A 19,735-nucleotide genomic window follows, 5' to 3' on the forward strand; every position below is an offset into this window, starting at 1 on the left:
CTTTGGATTCTGTCCACTTGCAGAAAAATCACACATAGCCAAATAGTATATTCTCAGCTTGAACTGATCCAAGAGGCTAATCCCAGTGTGCGGTTCTAAGATGGCTCTCGACACTTGACTCCTGCAAAAATTTTAAAAATCTAGTTGTTTTCCTGCTATTGAACGGTGTCAATTCTTTATATATTTTGGATGTTAACCCTGTATTGGAAATAGGGTTTGCAAATATTTTCTCCCATTCTGTAGGTTCTTTGGCTTGGTTGAGAGCGATCTTTGCTGAAAATAGAGGTTTTTAAGTTGAAAGATGGTTTCAGTTTTAGTCGGACTATCTCAGACCACTTCTGTTTTAGTCAGACAAAAGCACTCACTCTTTACCTCCCCAGTTGAAGTGTGTGTGTGTGTGTGTGTGTGTGTGTGTGTGTGTGTGTGTTGTTTGTCTGTGTACGCTGGGGATTGAACCCAGGAGCATTCTACCTCCAAGCTATACATCCAGCCCTTTTCATTTTTTATGTTGAAACAGGGTTTTGCAAGGTTGCCGAGAGTCTTACTATGTTGCTGAGCTGTCTTTGAACCTACAACTCTCCTGTCTGACTCCCAAATACTGGGATTACAGGCATTTACCATCATACTCCGCTGGATTTGGTCTTTTTAAACAACTCCTTAAAAAGTGACATCCCCAAGAAACTGAGGCCCCCAAACCCCGAGGGACTTGCTCAAGACCACCCACATCCTAAGGACAAGGTCACAATTTCTTGGGGCTTTATTCTCTACCAGTCTTAGCAAATATATCTATTCATGCAGCCCCTCACCCTTTGAAGGCGGGATGCAGTGACAAGGGTCAATGATTATTCAAGCTGTTGTCCACACAATAGGTACTTTTTTTTTTTTTTTTGGTGGTACTGGGGTTCCTGGAAGCCCTTCTACCTCCGGGCTACACTCCCAGACCTATTTTTACATTTTTATTTGGAAACAGGGTCTCTTAAGCCAGCGCACACTGCTGGCTTCGAACCCGCGTGATCCTCCTGTCTCTGCCTCCCAAGCGCGGGGATTACAAGCGTGCGTCACCATGCCCGGCCAATAGGTACCTAACTTAGTTGACAGGACATGGATGTTGGGGCCCGATGGTTGAAGTTCAAATCCCAACTGCACTTCTCACTAGCTTCTCTAATCTCTCTGAGCCCATCTCCTAGAGATGATAAGAGATGCCTGACTCATGTGTGCAATGTTGCATGTGGTCCCCTTGGAACTGTTTACTCACTAGCCTGTGAATTTCTCGAGGGCAGAAGCCATGACTTTCTTGCTATTGTCCCTAGCAAACAGCGTCCTGCCCAATAACAGGGCAGGACACATAAACACTTGTTGGCTGAAGACGTGTGTCCAGCTCCTTGGAGGTACCCGATGGCTGCTGCCCCTCCCCACTGCAGCCTTGCCTTTCTGAGATGGCTTGGGCGGGGTACAACATGAGGCCAGGCATGGGCAGCTTCTAAAATTAAAATGTGGATGAAGGGTATTACGCAAGACTGGAGTTTTAAGGTTGCTGCTTCCTGACTGGTTTGGGCAAGGCAGGGTCAGCTGTCGCAGTTCCTGACAGACGCATTGGTTCAGTTATGCAAGTTTCTGAGATTTGTGACAGAACAAATCTTCCTTTGATTCTCTGAACGCCAGAAGACACTTTCCCCAGGGACGTGTCTCTCATTCTTGGAAAAGAGGAATAATGCCCCCATGTTTCCCAAGCCAAAGGCCACGTCTCCTCTGATCTGGGTGACAAGGATGACTTATTGTTGAGCCTGCAGTGTGGGCTGGAATCTTCCTTTAAAAAGAGGCCAAATCTCTCACTAGCTAAGCTTCTGAGGATCTTCCTGCCACCCCGGTCTTCCCCGCCACTTTTCCAGACTCTGTTATTCTGCTCGTAAGAGGACTGCCCTTCCTGAATTCTTTCCTTCTGCTATTGAACCTGAGCCTTCATGAAGCAATGCCCTTTACTGCACCTACACCATCTGTATCTTCTTCTCTCCTTTCCTGAGAAAAACAGAGCTTGTCTAGTTGATGAAAAGAAGAAAGTATGATTGACCAAATCCATGTTCAAGTGAAAAGCCAACTTTTACATTCAAAAGTGTGCTTGCCTTTGTACCAAAGGGGCCTGTTAATCCAAGGATTCTCTGTTTAGGGCGTAATTTTCATAATGAATTTTGGCCAGTTAATCTTTTCCAGATCCCACAAGGAATAATCTTTTCTCTTTCTTTCTTTCTTTCTTTCTTTCTTTCTTTCTTTCTTTCTTTCTTTTTTGCGGGTCTGGGGATGGAACCCAGGGACATTCGACCTCCAAGCTACACCCACTGCCCTATTTTATTCTTTATTTTGAAACCGGGTCTCACTGAGTTGCAGAGGGCCTAAGTAGCTGAGGCTGTCCGCGAACCGCGATCCTCCTTCTCAGCCTCCCGAATGCTGGGATGACAAGCGTGCGCCACCCTTCCCGGCTCCACAAGGAATAATCTTTACCTCTCCCTCTTCCTTCCCTTCCTGCCTTTCTTTTCTTTCTTGTACTGGGTTGAATCCAGGGGCATTCTTTCTCCAAGCTATAGAAGCAGGGTCCTGCTAAGTTCCTGAGGGTCTCAACCAATGGCGGAGGTGGCCTTGAACCTGCAATTCTCCTGTCTCCGCCTCCTAATTCCTGGGATTACAGGTGTTCCACCTAGCTATTTGCATTAATTTTTTAAATCAAAAATTGTATTCTTTGCCAGCAACATAGCTTCAAAACTGCAATTTCATGTTCCTCCGTGGACTGAACTATAATTCCCCTTCTTATCCCATTCACCCCCAAAGTACATATTTTTTGTCAACATATTATTATTGTTGAGTCTAATGTTTTTACACATATATTAATGAGCAGCTTTGTATTTTCACTTGATTCTTCATAAAACAAATGCATTTATTCATTCAACATTCCTTACAAACCAATTCACAGCTAGCACTTAACAAACACAGGCATGGTTTCAGCTACCTGCGTACTTCCCTACAGAATTTTCACAAGGACTCTACGGAGTTCATGTCACAGAGATGATAACCTGGCCAAGACCATACTGTTGGCAACAACCAATGGACATAAAGAGTTTCAATTCACACTAATGCAGAAACACAACAGGCGCCAGACCAGAGCCTCCATTCATGACCACTATACGGCCCTGCCTCTGCTCGAACCTCAGTGTTGTAAATAGTATTTTAAAATCACTTTAGAATATTTTTCACTGCAACCAATAAGAATGATGGCAAACTAATCTTCAAAAGGCCAATCCTTTTGGAAAAAAAAAAAAAGAAAAGAAACAGGGAGGTAAGATGTACCCATAGCCTGGTGAGCTTGTCTCAAAGGATTCTGGGGACTTCAGGGTAGTGGCCCTTTACTTGGGAAATAGAAAGTGGTCCATGAACAGAGCAGTACAGTACCTTCCCCCGGGCCAGATGTTCCCATGATTTTCATCTCAATCTATCAACAATTTGATTAGACTGGCTGGAATCATTGAAAATTAAAGATGAAACCAAGTTCCCATAGGTTTTTTTTTTGTTGTTGTTGTTATTGTTGGTACTGGGGACTGAACCCAGGGGCCTTCTACTTCTGAGCTACATTCCCAGTCCTTTTTATTTTTAATGTGAAACAGGATCTTGCTAGGTCTCAGAGAGAGGCTGGCCTCGAACCTGTGATCCTCCTGTCTCAAACTCCCAAGTACTGGGATTACGGACATGTACCACCATACCTGGCCAAGTTGCCACAGTTTAAATCCTGAGGCCTTTAGCCGGGCGTGGTGGCGCACGCTTGTAATCCCCGCGCTTGGTAGGCAGAGACAGGAGGATCACGCAGGTTCGAAGCCAGCCATGCGCGCTGGCTTAGGAGACCCTGTTTCCAAATAAAAATGTAAAAATAGGTCTGGGAGTGTAGCCCAGAGGTAGAAGGGCTTCCAGGAACCCCAGTACCACCAAAAAAAAAAAAAAAAAAAAAAAAAAAGTAGGTAAATCCTAAGGCCTTAAAAAAAAAAAAAGATAATGTTGCCGCACGCTCGTAATCCCTGTGCTTGGGAGGCGGAGACAGGAGGATCACGCAGGTTCGAAGCCAGCTTTGCTGGCTTAAGAGACCCTGTTTCCAAATAAAAAATATAAAAATAGGTCTGGGAGTGTAGCCCAGAGATAGAAGGGTTCCATTCCCAGTACCACCAAAAAAAAAAAAAAAAAAAAAAAAAAAAAAAAAAGCTAATGTTAAATATTTACCGGTTCTGGGCACTATATTATGGGTAAAAATTATCTCCATTTACAGATGTAAAAACTGAGTGTTGTGACCTGCTCAGTGTGAGTAGACTGCTAATGCGTGATTGAGTTGAGATTTGCATCCAAATCTGTCTGATGGCAACACTAGCCCTTTTGGTCATGCTACAGCACTCCCATAATGTTGTGGAGGGCGGATGTGATTGGATTATCGGATCTTCAGACCCTGGTCCCCAGTTACTGTCTGCCTGTGTCAATCCAGAGCTGATCTGTGGCAGTGATTCATAGTGGGGCTCTTAGAGGCAGTATAGCATATTTTAAAGATCTTGTATTTTAAAATATATGCAAGAAAAGCTGTAACGAAGATTTTTCATTATGTTGCAGACCAAGCATGATGATGATGGCAAAGATGATAATATCTATCAATTACTGAGCTGCTTCTGTGACCCAGAATCCTGTTAAGCCCATTACATACATAACCTGACTCGAAAAGTGACCAAAATCAACTGGCATTGGATGGTATCTCATGCTTCAGCTATTATATAATCACCATTTGACGTCCATCTTGGACAATAATGTCCAATAAAAGACAATAAATAAAAGACAGGTTTGGTTTTGCTAAAGAGTCTGAGATATACTTGAATCGAACAAGTCAATTGCGTAACGTGTATAAAGCAAACTTGCAACAAAATGCAAACACAAACACACATATATTCTAAAAAATTCAGTCTTTTGTGTTATTTGTGTTTGGTTGGTCCCATGGAAAATCTAGTAAAATACCTTGTAGACTTGTTATAGGATTAATAAGAAAGCAAAAACCAAAAATCATATACAAACCTGGCATGGTGGTGCATACCTGTAATCCCAGTACTTGGGAGATACAGAAGAATTGCAGGTTCGAGGTCAGCCTCAGCAAGTTGGAAAGACTAATAAAATAGGGCTTGTGGGTGTAGTTCAAAGGTAGAATGTTCCTGGTTGGATCCCCAGTACCATAAAAAAGAAAAAAGAAAACAACAACAACAACAAAAAAAAACCCAAGCAAACAAGCAAACAAACAAAAAATCCCACAGAATAAATGTCATATCCACAGCTAGTTGTTGCAGGGCTGTGGAGCAAGTTGTAGACAGGCCAAAGAAAGTGCCTGGAGATCCATTTGGTTCCATAATACTACAAACTTAGCTAATTAAACTTAAATATTAAATGGGCATGATGGTGTATGCCTGTAATCCCAGTACTTGGAGGCTGAGACAGAATGATCACAGGTTTGAGGCCAGCCTCAGCAATTTAGTGATACTCTCAGCAACCAAGACCTGTTTAAAAAAATATATATATGTATATATAGGGCTGGGGTATAGCGTGGAGGTAGAATGCTTCTGGGTTCAATCTCTAGGACCACGAAAATAATGAATGAATGAATAAATAATGGCATATTTTAACGGCATATATAAATGCAATATGTTTGATATCCTTTTAAAGTATTTCAGTGATTAAAATTTTCCTGAGTTCCTAAGTAACTCATATAATTAATAAACTTATAAATATTATATATATATTTTTGGTGTTACTGGGGGTGGAATCCAGGGGCTTTCTACCTCTGGGCTATACTCCCAGACCTATTTTATATTTTTATTTGGAAACAGAGTCTCACTAAGTTGCTGAGAGCCTCACTAAGTAGCTGAGGCTGGCTTCGAACCTGTGCGATCCTCTTGTCTCAGCCTCTGAAGCACGGGGATTACAAGCATGCACCACCATGCCCGGCAATATTATACATTTTTAATCTCTCTTAAATGTTTCAATATATAACATAAATGTTTTGAAGCTGTTTCTACAATTTCAACTTAAAATTACAGATATAAATGAAATATAACCGTACCTCTGCTTCTATGGGGTTTGCTTCCAGGACCCTTGAGGATACTAAAATCCAAGGATGCTCACATCCCTTATATAAAATGGCATAGTATTTGCATATGACATATATATCTACATATCCTCTTGTATACTTCCAGTCATCTCTAGATCACTTATTCCTAAAATGTAAATTATATATAAATAATTGCTATACTGTATTGTTTAGGAAATAACTATAAGAAAAATGTCTGTGCATGTTCAGTACAAGTGCAATTGTTTCCTGAGTATTTTTGACCTGAGGTCAATTGAATCAGTGGATGAGGCACCGCAGACCTGGAGGGTGAGTACCTGAGGAAGAGGTGAGGCACGCAATGCTCAGACCACAGGTGCAGAGAGAGACTGGGCGTGTGAGGCAGCAGCAGCAGCAGCAGGAGGAGGAGGAGCAGGAGGAGGAGGAGGAAGAATCAAGAATCTGCTTATTCCTCAACACACAACACAATCAAAATGCTAATCACAGATCCTGCAGAGGTTAAACCCAAAAAGTTTTAGGGCCAAACACGACTGTGCATACAATTGCCAAGAGGACAGCAGGCCTCCGGTATTGAAAGATATGTGCACACACAGCAAACCATTGCATCATCAAACATCACTTGGGGAAGTCCTTATTAGACTTTTGGCCAACGGTGTTGGCTGGGAGCTGATGATATTTTTGTCTGTGGTCCTGACTGGCACACACTGAACCCTAGTTACACTTAATAACCAGAAATGGAACCTAAAGAAAGCAGCGGCCGCACCGCTCGTGTCCCTGAGTTTGATTCATGCCACGACTCGTCTTTTCCATCTAGCTGGCCGTCGACAAGGCCTGCCCACACCACCTGCCACATGTTTGGATTGAGCAGTTTTTTGGCTCCTACGATATTTCAATGTATTTTCCAGAGAGTTTCAGAGAACTTAGAACTTGATAAAAATTTTACCTTATTTTCAAATTCTTCTACGTGGAGGCCATTCAACCCTTAAAGATGTGAAGGTGATACCAGTCACTCATGGATTTGTCTGGCTACATGGGTAAAAATAGTGCACTTTCTTCATTCTGGTGTTTGAATGTGGCGGGGTGGGGCATGAGGATGAGGGGCCACTGTGTGTCTTCTCTCTCTTGTCTCCTGACAGCCACTGTAGATGCTTCTTCCTTCCTCCAGGCCTCGCCGATGCTCTGAAAAAGCAAGTCAGTCCATCACTCAGAGTATTTGTTGAGCACCTATTATGTTGTAAGGGCTGGGGATACTTCACTGCAGAAAGGAGAACAAAATCCATGGCCCATGGGCTTTCCATCCAGTCACATGGGCAGATTGTGTGGATCTGGAAGATCCTTTTCTGTCTTCTACTGGAATTCATGTGACAGGTGAGAACCACTTGCCTTGTCCTTGGGAGTCCTCTGCTTCAGCTAGGACAGCAAACCTCCCTCATTTATCATCCTCATTATTTTGTTTTGTTTCTAGGATAGTTTATCAAAGACTTGAGGAAATACCTCCTTCCCTTTTTCTTTTTCTATTTTCCTAAACCTTAGATTCCTGAAATACTTATAAGTCTTCTGAATAAAACAAACGTTGGGGGTGTAACTCAGTAGTAGAGTATCAGCTTAGCATTTGTAAGGCCCAAGGTTCAATCCCAGCACAAAGAAACCCCAAACAAAACAACAGCAATAACTAAATAAATAGACTTTCTGTTCTGAATTAAGATGGATTCTTTCTTTCTTTCTTTCTTTCCTTTTTCTTTCTCCTCCTCCTCCTCCTCCTCCTCCTCCTCCTCCTCCTCCTCCTCCTCCTCCTCCTCCTTCTTCTTCTTCTTCTTCTTCTTCTTCTTCTTCTTCTTTTGGTGGTACTGGGGTTACTGGAAGCCCTTCTACCTCCAGGCTACACTCCCAGACCTATTTTTACATTTTTTTATTTGGAAACAGGGTCTCCTAAGCCAGCGCGCACGCGGCTGGCTTTGAACCTGTGCAATCCTCCTGTCTCTGCCTCCCAAGTGTGGGGATTACAAGCGTGCGCCACCACGCCCGGCTGATATTTATTTTGATACTAGGATTGAACCCAGGGGTATTCTACCTCTGAGGTACACCTTTAGAAATGTTTAAATTTTGAAACAGGTTCTCACTAAGTTGCTAAGGGTCTCACTAAGATTCTGAGGCTGGTCTTAAACCTGCCATCCTTTTATCTCAGCCTCTCTAGTACTGGGTGGCATGTGTCACCACACCTGGCAAGACTGATGTTACTGATTCCCAGAGATATGAATCAAAAAGCCTGAATTAAATATGAATTGCTCATTTAGGTTGACATATAAAGCTGTCAATTTTGCTTGGAGAGGTTGTAATTGCAAAGGAAACAGAATAAAATCTTACATTCCCGCTTGTAGTGAAAAACTAATATTAGGAAAAGCTGAAGTAATGAACAATAGTATTTGCAAATCATCTGTTGAAGGAAGAATTGGAAGACTGGCACTTAAGGCAGATGGAACATGGAACCTCAGAGGTCGGACCGGCCAACAGCAACTACATAACAACACAGCTCGGCCGTGGGAATCCCCATGGTGACGGGATTTGAAAGATATGCTTTTGATTTTACATTAACTAAAGAGACTCACAGTTGAAAGTCCCCAGACCTGCTTAATGATTATCCTCTGTCGCAATATTTAAAATCACCAGGATACTTGGATCTCAATGGATATTTGATAGTTGGAAAATAATTAAAGCATTCTACTCAGGCAGATGCTTGGCATTCACAGCAGACCTTGGGTTTATTTATTAATATTTTTGGTACTGCGGATGGAACCCAGGGGCATTCTACGTCTAAGCTACACCCTAAGCTGAAATATATATATATACAATATATATTTATACAATATATAATATATATTGTATAAATATATATACAAGCTATACTCCCAGACCTATTTTATATTTTATTTGGAAACAGGGTCTCGCGAAGTTGCTGAGAGCCTCACTGAATAGCTGAGGCTGGCTTTGAACCTGTGCGATCCTCCTGTCTCAGCCTCCCAAGCCCCGGGATGACAAGCATGCGCCACCACGCCCGGTCATAATTTTCTTTTTAATGTGGTCCTGAAGATGGAAACCCAGGGAATTCTATCTCTGAGCTATACCTCCGGGCCTATTTTATTTTTTATTTTGAAACAGGGTCTCCCTAAGTTGTTGAGGCTGGCCTTGGGCCTATGATCCTTCTGTCCCCACCTCCCAAGTACTGATACTATAGGTGTGTGCCACTGCACCTGGACTATACTTTGAATCTAATACAAAACAATCTACAAGCTCTGGAAAATGTGGTTTACTCCATAAAAACGGACTGACTTTGATCTGGGAGTGTACATTAGCTTCTTTTTACCAAGCACTTATCAGTGGCCAGAAAAGATAAATGTCGAAGGCCCCTACCATATGCTGCTTCTTTGAGAGTAAGCAGGAATACAATAAATACATTCTCTAAGGAGCCACTTGTAGTTTATTAGTATTAAGGCAGTTTGATTTTAACAGGTAATTTCCCCCACATATAGTCCTGCAGATGTGTCCTTCAATGAGGGGCCGTGTAGAACCACGGAGGTTAGAGGTGAGGCCTCGGTATGGACTCGCTGTGCCGTCTCCGTGTGTGTACGCACACTCCAGGATGTCCAATACGCCCAGGTCACCTGAGGGTGCGTTTCTCGGAATGTGTCCCTGTCGCCAGCCGTCTGTGCCTGTGTGTCCTGAGAATTACTTCTCCCATAATAACTTTTCACATCGTGTCCATTTCCTTACCTTTTACTTCCGTTTTTAAATTTTTCTATTTACGCCGGGTGTGATGGCGCATGCTTGTAATCCCTGCGTTTGGGAGGCGGAGACAGGAGGATCGCGGAGGTTCAAAGCCAGCCGTGCTGGCTTAAGAGACCCTGTTTCCAAATAAAATATAAAACAGGTCTGGGAGTGTAGCCCAGAGGTAGAAGAGTTCCATCCCCAGTACCACCAAAAAAAAAAAAAATTCGATTTACTTTTGTGACATTGGGGGTTGAACCCAGGGGCACTCTCCCACTGAGCTACCTTTTTAATTTTAATTTTAATTTTAATTAATTTATTTTTGCAGTACTGGGGGTGGACCCCAGGGACATTCTACCTTCAAGCTATACCCCCTGCCCTATTTTTTATTCTTTCTTTTGAAACAGGGTCTCACTAAGTAGCTGAGGCTGGCCATGAACCATCTGTCAGTTTCAGCCTCCCAAATGCTGGGATTACAAGCATGCACCACTATTCCCGCTCCCTTTTTATTTTTGAGTTTTGAATCAGGGTCTCACTAAGTTGATGAGGCTGAACTCAAACTTGTAACCCTCCTGGCTCAGTCTCCTGAGTAGCTGGAATTACAGTCTTGTGCTGCCATGCTTGGACTTGGGGTGTGTGTGGAGAGGAGGCTCTAACCTTTTCTTTCTTTCTTTTTTTCTTTTTCTTTTTTTTTTTTTTTTGGTGCTAGGAATTGAACCCAGGGGAATTCTACTTCAGAGCTACCTCTCCAGCCCTTTTCATTTTTTAGTTTTAAAATAGGGTCTCAGTAAGTTGCTGAGACTGGTTTCCAACCTCCTGTCTCAGCCTCTCCAGTGCTATTTTTTGTTACTGTTGCTGAAACAGTCTCACTAGGTTGCTGAGGCTGGTCTTGAATCTGTAATCCTCCATCTCAGCTTCCCATACACTGGGATTACATGTGTGCCCCACCATGCTGGGCTTAACCTTTCTTTTAAAAGGTATTTTTTGAGCCAGGTGTAGTGACGCACACTTGTAATCCCTGTGCTTGGGAGGCAGAGACAGGAGGATCGCGCAGGTTCGAAGCCAGCCGTGCTGGCTTAAGAGACCCTGTTTTCCAAATAAAAATACAAAAATGGGTCTGGGAGTGTGGCCCAGAAGTAGAAGGGCTTCCAGGAACCCCAGTACCACCAAAATAAATAAATAAATAAATAAATAAATAAATAAATAAAGGTATTTTTTGAGTAGGGAATTGTAGGTCTTATATCAAACTGAAAAGTCTGACTACAGAGGTAGGAGGAGATTTGAAGTCTGACCTGGGATTTGTTGCCTGTTACCTTTTTTTTTTTTCTTTCTTTTGGTACTGAGGTGGAACCCAGGGCTTTTCTACCTCTTCGCTATACTCCCGGACCTTTTTTTAAAATACTTTATTGGAAACAGGGTTTCACTAAGTTGCTGAGAGCCTAAGTAGCTGAGCCTGGTTTCGAACCCTCCTGTCTCAGCCTCCCAAGCGCTGGGATTACAAGCCTGCGCCACCACGCCTCACTTGCCTGTTACCTTTGAGCCATGTAACTGGACAGATGCTTTAATCACTTCAACTGAAGGGGTAATTATATCTGAACTATTTACTTCATGAGTTGCTGTAATATTTGGATTAAAAATAGATGTGAAAATGCTTTGAAAATGTGAAGAACTGAACAAATAAAAAAACCTGTGCCAAGTGCTCTCAGCTTTGCTGACATGCGTGGGGAGGACACTGCTAATAGTTTTTAGGAGAATAACCGACGTCTACCTGATTTTGTCAGAACATTCTATTTGGCCTTAGGATTACAAAGCAATAATATTCAAGTCAATCTAGGCAGTTCAACTAGATAACATATATAGAGAAGAAACAGAGGTCTCCGGGTTCAGGGAAAATCATTGGAAAGACGTTTCCTTTAGTGTCTGAGAAACCGCAGGAGGAGAAGTAATGGCAGGCAGCCGGCGAGGTGCCCAGGTGGAGCAAAGATTCCCAGTGTGTGAACCTCACAGGAAGCCAGACTGCCCGGAAGGCAGAGCAGCACTTTCAATTTCACACTCGCACCCACTGAGGGTGTTTCCTGATTTCCGAACAGCCCCAGGTCTGGGGCACCTGGGGCCGGCTGTCTCTTCCCAGGGGCGATGTGGCCGTGTGGGTCTGGGCTGCCTTCCACCTGGAAGCCGACGCTGGAGACCCCTCGGCAGGTGAACGGAGCCCGGCAAAGGGAGGGGCGCTTCTAGAGCTGGAATCGGGGTTCCCGGGGCGGGCAGGAGTTGGCAGTGGAGGGTAAAAGGTGTGTCTCGGGGTGAACTTAGGTTCTGGCTGCCCAATCCTTCAGGAAAATACTGGTTGGGCACTTAAACTTCTCCGTGGTGACCAGCTCTGCCCTTGGCTTCGGGAAACCCCACGGGGGCCGCCAACTTCTAGGTTCCCCTTTCCCCGCCCCCAGCCCTCCCTCCCCAGGTCTGGCGTCTCCCGCCAGGGCGCGGGGCTGGGCGGGACCGCGCCTCCGCCCCATAAAGCCCGGCTGCAGGGCCGGCCACGCAGCCCCGCGCCCAGCGTCCTCGCCAGGTAGGGGCGCCCGCTGCCCACCCACCCGCTGGCCCGGGATCGCCTTGGGGTCTGGAGTCGCCTTGGGGTCCGGGGTCCCCTTGGGGTCTGGGATCGCCTTAGGGTCTGGGATCACCTTGGGGTCCAGGGTCGCCTTGGGGTCTGGGATCACCTTGGGGTCCGGGGTCGCCTTGGGGTCTGGGATCACCTTGGGGTCCGGGGTCGCCTTGGGGTCTGGGATCACCTTGGGGCCCGGGGTCGCCTGGGGTCCGGGGTGGTGGCTTGCTCTCCCCGCCAGCGCTGCGGTCTCCAGGTGCGCCCGCGGTGCCGGTGCAGGTGCGCGCAGGACGGGCCTCCGAAGGAGGTTCAGCCGCCGAGGTTCGGAATGGGGAGAGTTCGTTCCCCGAGTTGACACAGGACTCTCCGTTTCAAACCCCGGGTCGGGTCCTGCGTTCCTTCCTTCATGGAGGATCTGAGTTAGGGCTCACTTCTAGATACACCGTGGAGCTTTTCAGCATTTGTTCTTCAAATGATGCTCAGAAGTGCCTCTTAAAACTTCTTCTCCTTCAGACCTATAAATGAGACCTGACTGGGTTTAGAATTTAGAGGCAAGCCAGGAAAGTGGTTTTCCTGGGAGAGAGAGAGGGGGGGGAGGAGGGAGAGAGGGGGAGAGAGGGGGAGAGAGGGGGAGAGAGAGAGAGAGAGAGAGAGAGAGAGAGAGAGAGAGAGAGAGAGAGAGAGAGAGAGGTTTGCTGGGTGATATTTGGGAGGCTAAGACAGGAAGATAGAAAGTTCAAAGCCGGTCTCAGCAACTTAGTGAGACCCTTTTTCAAATTAATGATGATGATGATGAGGATGATAATAATATAATAATAATAATAATAATAATAATAATAATAATAATAATAATAATGCTGGGGGTGTAACTCTGAGGAAGAAAGTCCCTGAGTTCAAACCCCAGTAACCCTGCCCCACTGAGAGAGAGAGACAGAGACACACATGGAGAAATTGTTCCAGGTGCAAGCATCTCAACTTGTTGAGATACAAGAAAATATGGAACAGGTGAGGTGGGAGGATAGTCAACCTCAGCAACTTAGAAAATACATAACACAGTTAACCCCAGCATAGCTGTAATGTTATTAAGTAAAAAGGACCAGATTTTATAATTATCAGGCAAGTATTGTGACAAGGGGTTTCAGAACTAAAACTACAACCCAATGATTCTATACTGTCTACCACTGACATTTCATAAGGATACTAAAAGATTTTAAATAAAAACATGCCACCTATTCTCAAAAGAAAGCTATTTGGCCATAATAATTTCATACAAAATAGATGTTAAGCCAAAAAATTGTCTCTAGGGATAAAGAGGAATAGTTCATTAGGATAAAACTTTCACTGAGAAGAGATAAAAATTCTGAATTTATAAGCACATTTAGCGTGACATAAAATAGAACCAGACTCACAGAAAAATCCACAGTGAATTCTAGCCGATGAAAATATTATCAGAGAAGAAATTGATGGGGCAAATTCATTTCTGAACATAGATGCAAGAATTCTAGACAGAATATTAGTAAATAAAATCCAGCAATGTATAAAAAGGGTAATACATCTAGATTAACTTCGTTTATTTAAAAAATCAATATTGAGCCAGGCGTGGTGGCGTACGCTTGTAATCCCAGCATTTGGGAGGCAGAGACATGAGGATTGTGGTTCGAGGACAGCCTCAGCTACTTAGTGAGGCCCTTAGCAGCTCAGTGAGGACCTCCCCCAAAAAAGACTAAAAAAATAGGATTGGGGGTATATCTCTGAGGTAGAATGCCCCTGGTTCCATCCCCAGTAAAACACACACACACACACACACACACACACACACACACACACATTCAATATTGTCTTAACCCTTTAAAAGTCATCAGGGTAATCACTACTAAACAGAACAGAGGAGGAAATTTATCTTGTTTTCTCAATAGATATTGGAAGAAAAAAGAATTGGATAAAATTCAACATTTAGTGATAAAAAATGAAATAAAGGTACAATTATGCATCAGTACATTCTGAAATATGCGTTGTTAGGTGATTTCATCTTTGTGCAAACATGACAGGTCATAGTTACACAAACTAAGATACAGCTTTGTTCGATGATATAATCTTTGGGGACCACCATTCTATGTGTGGCACATGATAATAGGATTGGAAAAAGAGAAAAAATTATTGTAATTTGATGATGTGATTGGGTCCATAGAAAATAAAAGGAATATCTACAAGCTGGGTGTGGTGGCACACACGTGTAATCCCAGTACTTGAGAGGCTGAGATAGGAGGATAGCAAGTTTGAGACTAGCTGCAGAAACTTAGCAAGGCTCTCAGCCACCCAGGAAGACCCTGTTTCAAAACAAAAAATAAAAAGAGCTGGAGGTGTATCTCAGAGGTAGAATGCCTGTGGGTTTAATCCCCAGTACCATGCACACACAAAGAAGTACCTAAAAATTACTGGAATTACTAAGTTAGTTTAACAGAGTTAACAAAGCATGGCCAATATATAAATTTTTATTTAATGTCTACATATATGTATTTTCATATATAAATACATAATACTAATTTCAACTATACCAAATACCTAAGAGCAAGTCTCACAAAATATGCTCAAGACCATTATGCAAAAATCGTAAAATATTATTGTAATAAATTAAAGAAAACGTAGGTAAATGGAGAGGTATATCATGCTTATGGATTGGAAGATCCAAAACTATAATCATGTTAATCCTTTCAAAATGGATACTTCCAGTACATTGCCAATTAAAATCTCAACAGGTTTTGTTTTTGAAACTGACAAGTTGATTCTGCCTTTTATAACAATATCCAAAGGGCCAAGAATAACCAAGATACAAAGGAAGAAGAGTAACAATGCAACACTTGCTCTTCTTGGATTTTGAGATGCGTTTTATACTATGCTTAACACAGTGTGCTACTGGCATGAGGATAGGTATGTGGACATTTGGTCTAAATGGACAGCGCTGATACAAAACCTACTCCAAGCTTGTAATCTCAGCACTTGGGAGTCTGAGACAGGAGGATCTCACAGGTTCGAAGCCAGCCTCAGCTGCTTAGTGAGGCTCTCAGCAACTTAGGAGACCCTGTTTCCAAATAAAGTATAAAAAATAGGTCTGGGAGGATAGCTCGGAGGTAGAAAAGCCCCTGGGTTCCACCCTCAGTACCACAACACAAACTAAGTTACAGATAAAGTTTCCAAATAAAGTATAAAAATAAATAAAGTATAAAAAATAGGTCTGGGAGGATAGCCCGGAGGTAGAAAAGCCCCTGGGTTCCACCCTCAGTACCACAACATCTACCCCTATCTGGACATTTGACTGTTGACCAGAGCCATATTGTTGTTTCCACATTTTTAAAAAATGGTGCTGGATAAGTTGAAACAAAATCAAATCTTGTCTGTTAACCTCAAATATTAATCTCAGGTAAATTGTAGACCTAAACCTGAAAGGCAAAGCAACAGTGATTAAAAAAAAAAAAACAAACATAAGGAGAATATCTTCATGATAATAATGGGAAAAATTTTTAACTAAGCCATAAAAATCACTATTAAAAGAAAATATAATGTTTAAGAACATCCATTTATCAGTGGTGGTATATTGTGAATAATGGTGCCTCCTCTAAAATTCATGTTGAAACTTAATCTCGAATGCAACAATATTAAGCCTGGCCTATTTATTTATTTATCCCATTTGCAAAAACATTTATTTGGGATATTTACACTGTTAGAAAAAGGTGGGGGCCAAGAACCCAGAGCCACCTGCAGGCCACTGAACTGTAAGTTCCTGTCTTCTGAAAGTGCTCCTTTTGAAAAGATGAAGTTCAGAGAAGTTCATTGGTCTTTTTCTTTTTCTTTTTTTCTTTCTTTCTTTCTTTTTCTTTTTTTTTTTTTTGGTGGTACTGGGGACAGAACTCAGGGGCCTTCTACTTCCGGGCTACACTCCCAGACCTATTTTATATTTCATTTGGAAACAGGGTCTCTTAAGCCAGCTGAGGCTGGTTTCAAACCTGCATGATCCTCCTGTCTCAACCTCCCAAGCGCGGGGATTACAAGCGTGCGCCACCACGCCCGGTTCATTGTTTTTTGATATTTCTATTTTTCCAGGAGCATTTCTACTTTTTTTTCATGTTGACAATGGCATATAGTCACACAGTACTTGGTACTCTTCTTTTTATTTATTTTTGTGGCATCAGGGATAGAACACAGAGGCTTTCTACCTCTACGCTACACCCACAGTTCTTTTTATTTTATTTTCTATATTTTGAAACAGGGTCTCGCCAAATTGCTGAGGCTGGCCTTGAATCCACGATGCTTCTGTCTCAGCCTCCCAAGACCTGGGATTACAGGAGTATGCCACTGTGCCCGGCAAGAAGCCTGGTCTTTGGGAGGTTATGATCTTATGAGGTCTCTGCCCTGGTAAATGATATTGGTGGAGAAGCCGGGCGTGGTGGCGCACGCTTGTCTTCCCCGTGCTTGGGAGGCAGAGACAGGAGGATCACACAGGTTCGAAGCCAGCTGCGAGCGCTGGCTTAGGAGACCCTGTTCCCAAATAAAAATGTAAAAATAGGTCTGGGAGTGTAGCCCGGAGGTAGAAGGGCTTCCAGGAACCCCAGTGCCACAAAAAAAAAAAAAAAAAAAGCTGGAGAGGAAGGTGGGCTCCTTGTCTTCTGCCTAAAGCCACGTGAGGGCACAGCAACAAGGTGTCATTTTGGAAGCAGAGAGCAGCTCTCCCAGACCCCAACGCCAGCACCTTCACCTTGAACTCCCCAGGCTCCAGAACTACAGGAATAACACTAATTCTTCATAAATTATCTGGTCTCCGGCTTTTGTTATAGCAGCAAGAATGGACTAGGATTCCATTAAGAAGCGAAGAATCTTTTGGAAATGATGGATATGTTTATCACATGGTAACTCACCAAGCTGTGTACATTAACTATGTGCATTTTTGGTACACCAATTATACCTCAGTAAAGCTGGGGAGAAAATGAAAATCCAGGAGATGCCGAGCAGTGGTACTGGTGTGGGCATGAAAATCCTGGCTCCAACAGCAGTCAAGTTCCTAAACCAAACAGGCTTTTATATTTTTCTTCCTTTTTCTTTTATTTTCTTTTTTGGTACAGGACATTGAACCCAGAGATGTCTTTTCTGAGCTATACTCCTGGCCCTTTAATTTTTTTTTTTCTTTTAATTTTGAAACAGAACCTTGGTAACTTGTCCAGGCTGGCCTTGAATCTGTGATCCTCTTGTCTCAGTCTCCTCGGTGCTGGGATTACAGACCTACACTAAGCCTGGCTGTTTTAATTCTTCATGTTTTTATTCTCAATGGCTATAAATGATAAAAATAGGTTTCTATAATCTCCTAGAGTCTATGAATGTGGAAAATTAGTCTTATCCATAAAACATTTTGTTCTTAGGGTTAAATACTTAAAAAATTTTTTTTTTTGTGAACTGGGTGTGGTGGTACATACCTGTAATACCAGTACTTGGGAGGCTGAGACAGAAGGATCATAGGTTTGAGATCAGCCTCAGCAACTTAGAGTCTCAGAAGCCTAGTGAGACCCTGTTTCAAAATAAAAATTAAAATAGGGCTTGTGGGTATATTTGGAGGTAAAACACCAATCCCTGGCACCAAAAACCAACAACAAAAAAAGCTTTTTTGGTAGAGTTTGTTCATTGAGCAAATACAGACAGAGGCCCATAGATGCAAGGAATGCAGATGCTGAATATAGCTAGAAAAGGATGGAGGGCCCAGAAGTAGGGAAAAAACGCTGGGATTCCTGGATGAAAGTAAACTAGCGGTTGTGGGCAAATAGCTGTATTTCCTTCACATTCATCTGAATGGCTCTTTCAGACTTGAACACTGCCTTCTTAATTTCTCTACAGGAAGAAACGGTTCTGATGGTCAGAGTGTCAGTCAACCCACAAAGCACCTTGCTCCGCCTGGGCTCCTATAACCCTCCTGCCAGGTAGCATCAGGTGCAAGGTAGGCTTGGTGAGCGTGGGCCTTTTTTCTCTTTTTCCTCCTCCTCCTCCTTCTTTCATCAAAGGCACAGTATTCCTGGAGCTTCAGTGAATAGTTGTCCAATGAGAGCTCTGAGTTGGTTCTGTGATGTCTTTGTGAGTCAATGGGATATTGAGGCAGGGAAATATTTATTTTTTCATCCTCCATGCATTCATTTACGTGTGTGTGTGTGTGTGTGTGTGTGTGTGTGTGTGTGTGTGACTGGAGATTGAACCCAGGGGCATTCTACCTCCAAGCTACACCTCAGCACATCAGCCCTTTTTTAACTTTTGTTTTGAAACAGGGTCTCTCTAGATTCCTGAGAGTCATGTTAAACTGCTGAGGCTGTCCTTGAACCTACGATCCTCCTGTCTCAGCTTCCCAAGCACCGGGATTAGAGGTGTCTGCCACCATGTCTGGCTCTTTTACTCATTCTTTGAGATGAGTTTACCTGTGTTTATTAAGTCCTGCTCCGTACTCCAAGATGGCCAGCCTTTAAGTCTCTCCACAGGGGTCAATGTCTGCTGCCTCTGCTGGATGTATCAGGGAATTTTCTTTTTTTAGGTTTGACTTTTTTTTTCTTTCTTTTTGCGGATCTGGGAATGGAACCCAGGGGCATTAGGCCTCCGAGCTACACCCCCTGCCCTATTTTTTATTCTTTATTTTGAAACAAGGTCTCACTGAGTTGCAAGGGGCCTCACTAAGTAGTAGCTGAGGCTGCCCATAAACCATGATTCTTTGATCTCAGCCTCTTGAATGCTGGGATTCTAAGCATGCGCCACCACACCTGGCTTAGGTTTGACTGTTATTTATTTATTTATTTATTTATTTATTTATTTATTTATTTATTTTTGTTGTACTGGGTGGAACCCAGGGGCTTTTCTACCTCCAGGCTATACTCCCAGACCTTTTTTTTATACTTTATTTGAAAACAGGGTCTCACTAAGTTGCTGAGAGCTTCCCTCAGTAGCTGAGGCTGGCTTCGAAGCTGTGCGATCCCCCTGTCTCAGACTCCCAAGTGCTGGGATTACAAGCATGTGCCACCTTGCCTGGCAGGTTTGACTGTTTAAAAGTTATTTCATTAGTGCATTGCAGTTACACAATCCTAGTGAGATTCCGAGTGATATAAACATAAATGCACACAGCTCTGGTGTGTTTCTCTTGGGGTCTCACCGTGCTCTTCCCTCCACCCTCCCCACGTGAGTTGGTGAGACTGGTGATAATACCTTCACATATTGCCATGGTATCA

This window comes from Muscardinus avellanarius, assembly GCF_963383645.1.
Source record: "Muscardinus avellanarius genome assembly, chromosome: 6".
NCBI lineage: Eukaryota > Metazoa > Chordata > Mammalia > Rodentia > Gliridae > Muscardinus > Muscardinus avellanarius.